Source organism: Podarcis bocagei (assembly GCF_964188305.1).
Source record: "Podarcis bocagei genome assembly, chromosome: 2".
Taxonomy (NCBI): Eukaryota; Metazoa; Chordata; class Lepidosauria; order Squamata; family Lacertidae; genus Podarcis; species Podarcis bocagei.
In genome coordinates, this window is record NC_138126.1 from 51,422,949 (window position 1) to 51,435,291 (window position 12,343).

The 12,343-nt window shown below is 41.6% G+C and overlaps 1 long non-coding RNA gene across 1 annotated transcript; it reads left to right on the forward strand.

Annotated features, from left to right (window-relative positions):
* The first annotated feature begins 619 nt into the window (after positions 1-619).
* On the forward strand, positions 620-11,691 carry LOC308580304. The gene is made up of 3 exons (XR_014004796.1): positions 620-702; positions 11,317-11,437; positions 11,593-11,691. It is a non-coding gene; the product is annotated as an uncharacterized lncRNA (long non-coding RNA).
* The last annotated feature ends 652 nt before the right edge of the window (positions 11,692-12,343 follow it).

Consider the following 12,343-nt stretch of genomic DNA (forward strand, 5'->3'; position numbering starts at 1 on the left):
CTCTGTAGATCTCTGTGTTGGTCTCAGTTTTATGGATGTATTTAATTTTTTACTGTTGTGCTCTGACTTTTCTGTTGCATAATCTGTTTCATTGTATAGCCATAGTGTATATTTTAATTTGTTGTAAAACAAATAATAAAACTGGCTTTTCCCACTAGAACGAAATCATGGCCAAGTTGTTTGTCAGAGGAAGGCTATGAAAGGAGATGTTGCAAGGCTCATCTGTCCTGCTTTTAACCAGCCAAACCAGTTTCCTCCCCCACCCCTCTCTTTTTTCTGTCACTCAGCCATTTTATTTTTAGATTAGCTTCAATGTTAGTTGAAGGGCAGTGTATAAAATTGTACGCATTGAAATATATTAACATGGAAAAGAAAAATGGCCAGTTTTCTTTCTCTGTGAATTTTAGCAATCTGCAGAGTTTCTGACAGGTCTTCCTTTGGCATCCAGAATGCAGAGGCAAATGTCAAGACCTCAGACCCTCCAAATCTCCCTATTTTCCAGGGACAGTCCTGGATTTACAGAAGCCACCCCAGTTTCTGATTTGATCCTGGAATGTCCCACTTTTCCTTAGGATATCCCTATTTTCATCAGAGAAATATTGGAGGATATGGACCCAATATGGTGAGGGATGCTGGGAGCTGGAGTCCAGCAGCCTTGGAAGGGCCTCGGGTTCACCATCCCTGCTGTAGATAGGGGTGCTGGTGAGCGCCTTGCCCATTTACTTTTCTTTACAGCACCAAGCTGGGAGAAGACCACACAGTCATCACTGCTCATCCATCCTGCTGCCTGGTGCGCACCCACCCACCCCTCTTTCTCCTTTGGAAAGCTTGGGATGTGTGTGACTGGAGATGGCAACTTTCCCAGGACCTTACAAACTTGGCATCCCCTTCCAGAATTGTAAAGAAATGAACTGAAATCAGGTTCAGGCCTGCCACTAGGAAGAGTGAAGCAGCTGATCTGGGGTGTCATGAAAGGGCTGCAGATTGTCCGTTACTTATTACTGTAAATTTCTTGCCAGGGAGTGGTGCTTGTAGGTTTTTTGGTTGGTTGGTTGTTTTGGTTTTAGGTGCCAAAATAATGTGGCCAGCCAGCAAACTGCATATGGCTAGGCCTGAGCCTAGAATTATATTTAGGGTGGATACAAGCCTACTATTTTAACATACCTTTCTCTGGGATTGCCTTGGCAAGGAAGAGCAGGTAGTAACTATTTAAAATAAATAAATTTCCAAGAAATAATAATCACAGCCCATAATAATCACAGGCATTTATCTCTGCATGCTACAATATATATTGCAGGGGCAGGGTACCATTAAGGTTTGGAGAATGTCCATTGGGTACCACTGTTACCTTAGAATATGTTTAGGCTGGGTTTTTTTTGTATATGTCCATTTGTGTGAACCAGTGTGGTTAGAGGGTTAGACTAGGACCTAAGAGACTGGGGTTCAAATCTCCACTTTGGCCATGAAGCTCACTGGTTGACCTTGGGCCAGTCACTGCCTCTCTCACCTTATTATTAGATCACAGGCTTGTTGTGGAGATTAAATGGGGGGAGGGACCATGTATACCTCCTTGAGCTCCTAGATAAATAAATAAAATAACATACCCAGAGATAAGTTCCACTGAGCAAAGCAATACTTTTTTTCTGAATAAGCATAATAAAGGATTGCATATACATCCCCACATGACATGGATTAACACAGAGAATAGAGGGAGGACAAAGCTTTAGTTTAGTAAGTACCTATTCATGTTATATTATTTCATTTTATCTCATGCACAAGCAGAGTGACGCAGTGGCGTTTGTGATACCCTGAGCATGTTTCAGACCACAAGTGTTGTCAAAACCAACACTCTTTTGCACAATTTCTAAAAAAAGAAGCCAGTCTGTGAAGGAAGAAATAAGAGGATACACATAAACTAGATTAATTGGCTCAACGCCTACCACACTGAAGGGCTCGAGACAATCGGATTTTCTTCCAGATAATCCTTCGTTAGATCATTAGAGCTTAAATGGAAACCTCATGTGTTCATAAGATGGACTCTCCCTTTATGCTAACGCTCTGAACCCTGAGAAGCTGCTGTAACACAGAGAGCACAGTCTGCAGCTTTCACAAGCGGAGAGAATTTGCTGGCACGGTCCTCAATTATGTCATTTTGCCAGTGACAAATTATTGCTGACAAATTATTGCTTCCTGAATAAACCGAGAAGAATGAGGGAAGGGGTTTGGTCAGATCCCTTCATCTGGCCGTGGTTCAAGTCAGCAAACAGAGGAGAAAAGAAGTTTGCTCTTTCCTATGCACCCCCCACTCTCCCTACCCCATCATCACGGTTCATATGCCAGACATGGTTCATATGACAGCTAGGCTGTATTTAGACAAGACAGCACAAATACAGCATGGTAAGAAGGCAAATACTGCATCAACCCAAAGTCAGGGGTGAGGTGAGGAATCTCATTGTTTATTTACTGCCCACTTTCTTCTGAGGAGCTGAAAGCAGCACACAAAGTCTTCCACCCACCGCTTCCTAGCCTCGTAACAATCTTGTGTGATTAATCCGAGGTCACATGCACTGTGAGCTTTGCAGTGAATGGAGCTTTGAACCTGCTTTTTTCACAACATGCATTCTAGTGCCACTTTAAACAGTCCCCAAGGAATTATGGGAACTGTAGTTTGCTATGGGTCCTGAGACTTGTTAGGAGACCCCTATTCCCCTCACAGACCTACAGTTCCCAGAGTTTCCCATGAAGAGGGACTGGCTGTTAAACCATTCTGGAAATTGTAACTGTGGGGAGGGAATAGGGGTCTTCTGACACCTCTCAGCACCCATAGCGAACTATAGCTCCCTCAGTGGGAGTGGGGGCAATTTGATCCTGGTGCCTCACAATGCAGCTTGTTCTTCCCTCCACACACTGGGCATTTGCAGTGGGGAGAATCAGGCTCAGGCAAACCCCACTCTCAATATACCATCAAGTGAAGGCACCATTGCGCTCTGGCCCTCAAACCGGTCCTGGGTACATTGCCCAGGCCTAATAGTGATCCAATTGAAATCCATGAGCCTTAAGCACAAGTGGTAACATATGAGAGGTTTTAAAAACCCACTTACAATTCCAGAATCAGGACTATGTGGTTGTGTGCTTGAGTATTTTCGCGTGCTCATACCTGTGAATGGAACTCACCAGTCTGAATGAAAGCCGTCAATTTTGTGTATCCCCCACCCACTTACCCATACCTCACTTTTTTATACTTCTATATTTTGAACTTGGGACTTTCTACTTCAAGTACAAGTCAGTGCCAGAAGCTACCATTTAATTATTAGACCAGGGATAGCTGAGAACTGCGACACCTTCCAGCGAAAGCTGCCAACAGTCCTTTGCATCCCCTGTTATTAAGATTAATAATTCATTAAATAGCAAGGAATGAAATGGAACTAGGCAACAATTCATCTCACCATTTATTTAACTAATCTGGCCTTGTTGGTTTGAGCAGAGAAGGGGGGGGAGCCTTATTAAAAACCAACGCGTTGCCATCGTCCTTCTTTTAATAATTTTTTTTTTTAAAAAAGACAACTGGTTTAAAATCAATAACCTTTAGCACAGCTTAATTCGCTCGTGACACAATGCTTGGCAAATGTTGCTGCTGATGGAAGCAATGGCAGCCCTGAGGCAGCAAAAGGAACATTTCAGCCTTTGTGCTTCAGAGAAGGAAAATGGGGGCAAGCATTGCTTTTTATTTTATTTTATTTTATTTTTACCAAACCTAAGGTCTGTATTACACATTACATGTAAGGACATGTAACGAAACAGCCAATGTAGATTGTGAAAGGCTGTGCCTACTGGAGACAATCAAAAAGTGAGTGGCAGGGGGCATAGACTTGTCTTCAATCAACATTTTGCGACCCCAAATCTCTCTCTCTCTCTCTCTCTCTCTCTCTCTCTCTCTCTCTCTCTCACACACACACACACACACACACACAGTGTACCGTTTTTGTCTTCTGTTATATTCTTAAAGTATGCAGAATTATTTCACATGCATTTAACATCCCAGGGGAAACTGGTGGTAAGATTTCTCACTCAATTCTCATTCCACACACCACTCTCCCTTCATGGCTCTTGTATCTTGTGAGAACAAGAAACAGTGGGGAAGTGAAGATCCAGGAGGCCTGATGTGCTACAATCTGTTGAGGGCAGGGAATGTCCTGTTTTGCCACCTGAGGCAAAATGGGAAAATGCCACTACCCTGTCCCGCCCCCTGTGAAGCCTACCATACCTGGGTTGTGTGGCAGTGCCTGGAAAGTGGTGGTGGCAGTGGGTTCTGGTGAGATCTCGTGAGATTTCTGCAAGATCTCACAGGAAACTGGCACTGCTTCTCCACTGGTGGCAGAGGCAGCTGAGCAGGCAGGAAGTCCATTGCATGTGTACTCGAGGAGCATCCATTCTTTCAGCCAGCAAAAAGCTGCTGCCTCATAATACAATTTTAAGTCCGGCAGGGCAAAACCCCCTCTTTCTTTAACGTCTGTCAATATTTTAAATTTAATTCTGGGCTTTTTGCCCTGCCAGACAAATTTCGATATGTCTTTCTGCCACCTCTTGAAACATTCCATTTTGTCAAGAATCTGTAAGTTCTGAAACAGAAATAGCATTCTAGGCAATACATTCATTTTAATCACTGCAATTCGGCCTAGCATTGACAATTTCAGATTTGACCATATTTCTAGATCTTTTTTAATTTCTGACCAACATTTTTCATAGTTATCCTTATACAAATTCACATTTTTAGATGTCAAGTAAACCCCTAAGTACTTCACCTTCTTAACCACTGTCAACCCTGTCTCCTCTTGGAATTTCTCCTTTTCCATATCTGTTAGGTTTTTTCCTAAAACTTTGGTTTTTTGTTTATTCAACTTAAATCCAGCTACCTGGCCAAACTGTTGTATTATTTCTAAAACCTTTTTCGTACTAATGTTTGGCTCTTGTAGAGTCAATACTAGGTCATCTGCAAATGCTCTTAACTTGTAATGTTTAGCTCCGACCTGCACACCTTTGACCTGCTGGTCATTCCTTATCATATTCAGCAACACCTCCAGAACTGAAATAAAAAGTAATGGGGAAATTGGGCACCCCTGTCGTGTTCCTTTTTCTATCTTAAGTTCCTCAGTCACTACATTGTTTACAATCAATTTAGCTTTTTGTTCAGAATATATTGCAGCCATACCATTTTCAAAACCTTGACCTACCCCCATCCCATGAAGATTCTTTATCATAAAACTCCAAGAAATATTGTCAAAGGCTTTCTCCGCGTCCACAAAAATCAGTACTGCTTTAGTGTTTATATTCACCTCTAGCTTTTCCAAAATGTCTATTACATTCCTTACATTGTCTGCTAGGTGTCTTTTAGGGAGAAAGCCTGCTTGGTCCTTATGAATCTTCTCCATCAACACTCTTTTAAATCTTCTTGCCAAAATGTCTGCAAAAATTTTGTAATCCACATTAAGTAATGATATTGGGCGGTAGTTCTTAAGTTGGGTCTTTTCAGTCTCCGACTTTGGTATGAGTGAAATATATGCTTCTTTCCACGATTCAGGTGCCTTTTTTCCCTCAAGAATCTCGTTACAAACTTCTTTTAGTGGTTGAGTCAACCATTCCTTCAGCGATTTGTAGTACCTGGAAGTCAGTCCATCTGGTCCTGGAGATTTGCCCAATTGCATATTCTGAATGGCAGCCTCTATCTCTTGTTCTGATATTCTCTGGTTCAGATCCATCTTACTCTGATGAGAGATTTTTTGTAATCCATACATATATTGTGTTTGATATAACTTAATCTCTCTTAAGATCTCCTGGGACTTTGGTTTTATTCTTAATTTTTTCTCTCCTTCCTTTATCTTTTCCAAGATCTTTTCTTTTTTCTCATTTTGTTTTTTCCTCTTTATTGAATTTTGTTGAATCAAGAAGCCTCTCATCACCGCTTTGCTTGCGTCCCAGATCACTCTTTTCTCCACGTCGGCCCTCAAATTTATTTCAAAATAGTCTTTTAGAGTCTTTTGGGCCTTCGTGAGAATCTCCTTATCTCGAAAGAGGGTGTCATTCATTCTCCATCTAAATTGACCAGTTGTTGTAAGTTTCATCTCCATCCTCACGGCATTATGGTCGGAGCAAGTTTTTGGGCAGATTTCCACTTTCTTAATCTTTGGAGCCATGCCACTAGTAATCCAAATTTGGTCAATTCTGGTCCAGGTCATCATAGCTTGGGAGAAAAAGGTTCCCTCTCTCTCCAGAGGGTTCCTTGTTCTCCATATGTCTATCAAGTCCATATTTTCCGTCATTTCAAAGAAAGTCTTAGGAAGTCTCCCTTCCTTACTGACTGTTAGTCTTTGTGCCTTGTCCATATTAGTGGAGACCACACCATTCATGTCTCCCATGATTATCATATTGTAGTCCAAGTAGTCCGTCAGGGTTTCATGAAGTCTCTTAAAGAAGTCGGATTTACCTTCATTTGGTGCGTAGATTCCAACAACTAAAAATTTTTCTCCTTGTACTTGTATCTCCACTGCCAGGTATCTCCCTTGTTCATCTTTGAATATCATTTTTGGGGCCCATTTCTCTTTCACATATATTACCACTCCTCTTTTCTTAACTTTATCTGATGAAATAAATTCTTGTCCTAACCTTTTGTTTGTGAGTAGTCTCCTGTGGGCTCTGGTTATATGAGTTTCTTGTAGGCATATCAAGAACATTTTGGATCTGGAAGGTTTTAATAATGCTTTTGGTTGGCATGCATATCTATGGTATGACAAAGTCAATAGTACTTTTAAAAATCACATTGTTAGAAAAGCACTGTTCAATGTTTGGATAAGATATAAAGATCTGTTGGAAAATAAAACCCCTAGATGGGTGTCACCAGTGGAGGCCAAGGCAGTGAAGAAACTCAATATGGAGGTCGGATGGCCGAAGTATTGGGAAATTTTGGAACAGGATGGAGATAAGTTCAAATTACAAAGTCATGAGAAATTGAAACATAAAGTACAAAATTGGTTTCAATATCACCAAATAATGGAGTTTTTTAAACAGGACAGGAAAATTGGCTTCCAGGTGGAAAAATCAAAACTAGAAACTGAATTGTTAGAACCCAATACCAAGAATTTATCTAGAATGTATAACTTGTTGCTGAAATGGAATACACAGGATGAAATAGTCAAATCGGCTATGATTAAGTGGGCACAAGATATTGGTCATAACATCATGTCAGCTGACTGGGAATGGTTATGGAACACCGGTATCAAATTTACGGCATGTAATGCCTTAAAGGAAAATATTATGAAAATGGTTTACAGGTGGTACATGACCCCAGTCAAGCTGGCAAAAATCTATCATTTGCCCGATAACAAATGTTGGAAATGTAAAGAGACTGAAGGTACCTTCTACCACCTTTGGTGGACATGCCCGAAGATAAAGGCTTTCTGGGAAATGATCTATAATGAAATGAAAAAAGTACTTAAATGTACTTTCTCTAAAAAACCAGAGGCCTTCCTCTTGGGCATGGTCGGCCAATTGGTGTTAAAGAAGGATAGAATTTTTTTTTTATGTACGCTACAACAGCAGCAAGAATACTCATTGCAAAGTATTGGAAGACACAAGATCTACCCACGCTGGAAGAATGGCAGATGAAAGTGATGGACTATATGACACTGGCCGAGATGACAGGCAGAATCCGTGACCAACGAAAAGAGACGGTGGAAGAAGAATGGAGGAAATTTAAAAGTTATCTTAAGGACTACTATAAACTTAATGAATGCTAAAATGTTATGGTTTTCAGAAACAAAGGGGTACAGTGATATAAGGCTAGAACATAAAGAGGACTAAGATGACAGAGGTTGGAAAGTAACAATTGGGAGTTGCTATGAAATTATGGGCATTAGGATGCAGAAAGGGGGGGTATGGGGAAGTCCAAGAAAAGAGGTTTATGAAAATACGTTATGAAATTATACGTGTATGTTTGTCTTTTTAAGTGTTTGTTTGTTCTTTAAAAAATCTTGTAAAACCAATAAAAATTTTATAAAAAAAAAAAGGAAGTCCATTGCATGAGCAGAATGGCAGAACTGGATACAACCTTAGGTATTGTTAAACAAACAAACAAACAAACAAACAAACAAACAAACAAACAACTGACAAGGGACCCAAAGATGTTCTTTTTCTTTCTGCATCTCTCTTCTGCAAGGAACTCTGCACGTGCTCTGGAACCCAAGATTCTACCCAAGCAGCTAACAATGTAGCAAGCTAGGCTAGACTGATTTTCTTTGCAAACCCAAGTGTGTGAAAGGAATGGTTGACTTTCCTTTCCCCTCTTTCCCCTAATAAAATTCTTTTATGTTTTGACATTTCACTTCTTTGGTTTCCAAAGGCAATTTTCTGGGATTTCTCACTAAAATCTTTACCCATGTACTGACTGCATGGTCATTAATGCTATCCCTTGAGATGTGAGGAGGAATGTTTTACAAGGTTTTATAAGTTCTGTGTCCACTGGGTTTGGGAAACAAAAAATCCAAAGCTTCTTTCTCTTGTTTATTCCTTAGTGCTGGGTTGCAGGAAAGGGGTCCTGGGAAATAGGACTCAGACATAGGAGCCAACTCGTAGGGGCTGAGGGGTCTTCACACACATATCCCAATAAAATTTGAGGGGGCAAGCCGAAAGGTAGCCATTTTGGCCTCAAAAGTCACCCACGATGCCCCATTCCCATGTAACCAATGATGGAAAGCACAGATCATATGGCCTGAGAAGGAAGGGAAAGGGACCAAATTTAACTGCTATTTCCTTTGATCCTTGTTCTAATTCTTTACAACCAAAGCTAAATTTAGAATTATGTTTTTACCAGAGCTGACTTGGTTGGCTGCAATCCAGGGAGGCATGTATGTCCCATCTGCATAAGTAACAGGAGTTTTTCCCCCTGAAAGTTTCCCCCGCATCTGCCTCCCAGGAACAACACCCCACGGTTGTTGTTGTTTTTAACTCCCCCAAACTTAAAGCGAAGATTGCTCTTCGCAGCGTTCACACTTTATCTCCAAGCTGTTTTTTTAAACATACTGTAGGCTGGAGTTTCTTTTATTAGTTCAGATCCCTAAAAGAAAGAGAAAGAACTTTTATTTTTTTAATGCAATATACAATCCAAAATCTCTCTTGCAGCCGCCACAGCCATGTATTTATTATTGAAATGAATCCAAATTATTGAAATGATTCCAAATAGAAGGAAGCCTCATTTGGGTGGTTCTGAGGGAGGCAGCTGCTCCGAGCAGAGGTGTTTGGTGGAGCAGCAGATGGTGTGCATATGATCTTTTAGACTGCAGCCTTTAGCTATATGCGGAATGAGGGCTTCTCTTTTATCTCTCGCATTTATATCCTTCCCTTCCTCCGCTGGTGTACACAGAGTTCCCTCTTTTTGCCTTCCCAATTAACGCAGGAGGCCGCTTTAGCCAAAGGCCACCCACTGAGGTTTGTGCCTGTGAGAAGCCGTGGTTTCAGCCTGGGCTCGCTCACATTCAAGGCTGGCAGTCTGGTCACCGTGTCCCACACAGTGGCTTTCTTCAATGGTCAGGTGACTTTGGCTGACTGGAATTCTGGTTTTCAAAGGCTTTCTTAATTCTCAGGCCCTCGGTGTCATAGGCCAGCGACTTTAATAGTCCATAAAAAGGAGAATACATCTTGCCTACTGCAATCATGTGTTTTAAAAGAACCACTTCATTCCACCTCAGCAAATGCCATTTTGCCAGCAGCAAATACCTTTAGCGTGAACTTCTAAATTACCCCTCTCGTTATTAGAAGCTGATCAAAGGACTATGTGAACTCTTGCACCGTGCTCAGGCTATTTATTTCCTCTTATTTATTAAAAAGGATTTATCACCTGTTCTCCACTAAGTAAACGATAACAGGGCGAGGTCCATTAAAACGAACAGAACTTATTCACAGTTCAGACAGCAGCGTATAGAAGAATGCAGGCCTCAACCACAAGTCTGGGTGTAAAGATGTTTCTTTGGCTAGCTTAGCAAAGGTTCACTGACTGTTTGTTGGAGGGAAGGGCATTCCAAGGACAGGACACTGCCACAAGCCCTCTCCCAGATTGCCACATGACGAATATTATTCAGCTGCCAAGCAACCCAGGGGGGCATATCTTTAGCAGGTTATGGCTACACTTTGTGTGTGTGTGTGTGTGTATGTGTGTTTTTGTCTATAAAACCACTTGGAAAAGGAAGCTTAACAAAGAAAGAACATGAGAAGCCCTGGCCTTTGACGCATCAAATGCATGTTTTCAGGACCTGCCCTATTTCCATGATTGTAATGTGTTCTAAATTGTTTTAGGATTTTAAATTGTTGCCACCTGCCCTGGGACCTTAGCGTGAAGGGTAGGTGTAATGGGATGATTAGCTGCTTGTGCGTAAAATCGTGCTCCCTCAGAGTTTGTGCGGCTCCACAAACCTCTGTGTGTGACAGAGCTCCTCAAACATGTCTGCTCTAGTCACTCGTAGAGTCTGACAGTGGCTGTCTGCGGAAGCGTTTCCAGCAAAGAAGCTCCTTAACGGAAACGCGTCTCCTGGACTCACGGCGTGACAGTTTCCGGCGAGGCGTGGGTCTCCCAATGGGAGCCTCAGATACCTCCCCACTGTTCTCGCTGGAAGCGTCTCTGAGCCCTCCCTCCTGCTCGCATTCCCTCAGAGATCCACTCCTCCCCCTGCTGGTTCCTGCTTCAGCTGTTGAGTCTCTTTCTTCCTCCCTGAGCCCCTCCACCACCTGTTCCTCCGATGGCAGTTCCCTGACAGTAGGTAAGAAATCAAATAAATAATAATAATATGTAAGTTCTATCATTAATAATGACCACAACGATAATAATATACTAGGCTGTATCCAGCTAAGTTATTGCATGTGCCACAACAAACCCCATCAAAGCTCCAAAGTAGAGCTCTAAATAAGGAATCATTGTGGGAATGCTGTTAATCTAAAACAGGAGGATGTGTGTGTGGCAAGAATAAAAACCTCTGACTTTTGTATGGCTAGAATGCACAGAGTGGTATAGTGCTTCTCCAGACAGCCAATACATTGAGCATTCATCCTGATTTTGTTGTCCCAAATCCGATGCAGAGCTTAGATTAAATCCATTCTTTTTTGAACCTTCCTTCTGATTTGTTACCAGGGAGATTATATGACAATGAATATTCATCCTGATTTGTTTGTGGAGTGTTTATGTATTTCTTCATTCTACACTTTCCAATGCATTTCCCCATCACTTTCCTAACTCCAAAAGCCTTTCTTTTTCTAAAACATGATTTGTTGCACTAGGGTGACAAAGCACTTCAATCCACTTTAAATGCAGGAAGCTACATTTGCCAGCATGTTCTTGAATCCCTTCCACAAAGTCCTGATGGTTTGGAGGTTTCTGAAGAACTATGCAGTACTGGCAGTGGCGTAGCGTGGGTTGTCAGCACCCAGGGCAAGGCAAGTAATTTGCGCCCCCTAACCCGTGGATTTGCGCCCCCTAACCCTAACCCCCAGATGTTGCGCCCGGTGCGGCTGGCCCCCCTTGCACCCCCCACGCTACGCCACTGAGTACTGGAGGCAGAAGTGGAAATTACATTTCTCTCTTTGCGGTACAATAGTGCCAAATACTGCCTATATTAGTGGTATTTTACCATTATTTCAGTTATCCTTATAAAAGCATTTATATCAACCTGTGTTAGTAAGGAAATGCTCCATTTTGTTGCTGAGAGAGAGAGAGAGAGAGAGAGAGAGAGAGAGAGAGAGAGATGTATATGTCATACATCATACATACAGGTACTACTTGTGTGTCAGATCATGTTGAAACAAAACGTTAATTTTAAAGGAAGGTTTGGATTGCTGGATACACCCTCCAGATCATTTTGCTTATCCATAAATAGATTCACACTCCTCCCAAATGTAATAAAGGTCTGGGCATGTTTTATAGCAATGATAGTGTGTTTCAAATTATAAACTGCCTTTCGAGACTAGTTACTAATTAACCTCACAAATAGAACAAAAGCAGCTGCAGAAATATAGATAAAGGCAAGGAAATTAGAGCTTTTCAGATTGGCTCTTTTTAAATGAACTTTAGCTTGGAGAGGAACATCATACTTCTTTTAGACTTCTTGAAGATATTAGTCTATGGTTGAAGGCACATTTCATTGTTTACGGGCTCCCGCAACTCTGACTGTGCATTGAACAGGGTGGGCTTTATTAAGAACCAGGATATTTTGATAGCAGCTTTTCTGGTGGGTAAAATTAAAGTCCCTCAAAAGAGGCTATTCATGGAACTTAAGTACTGCTTAGGGTGATAGCTAGAGAAAGAATA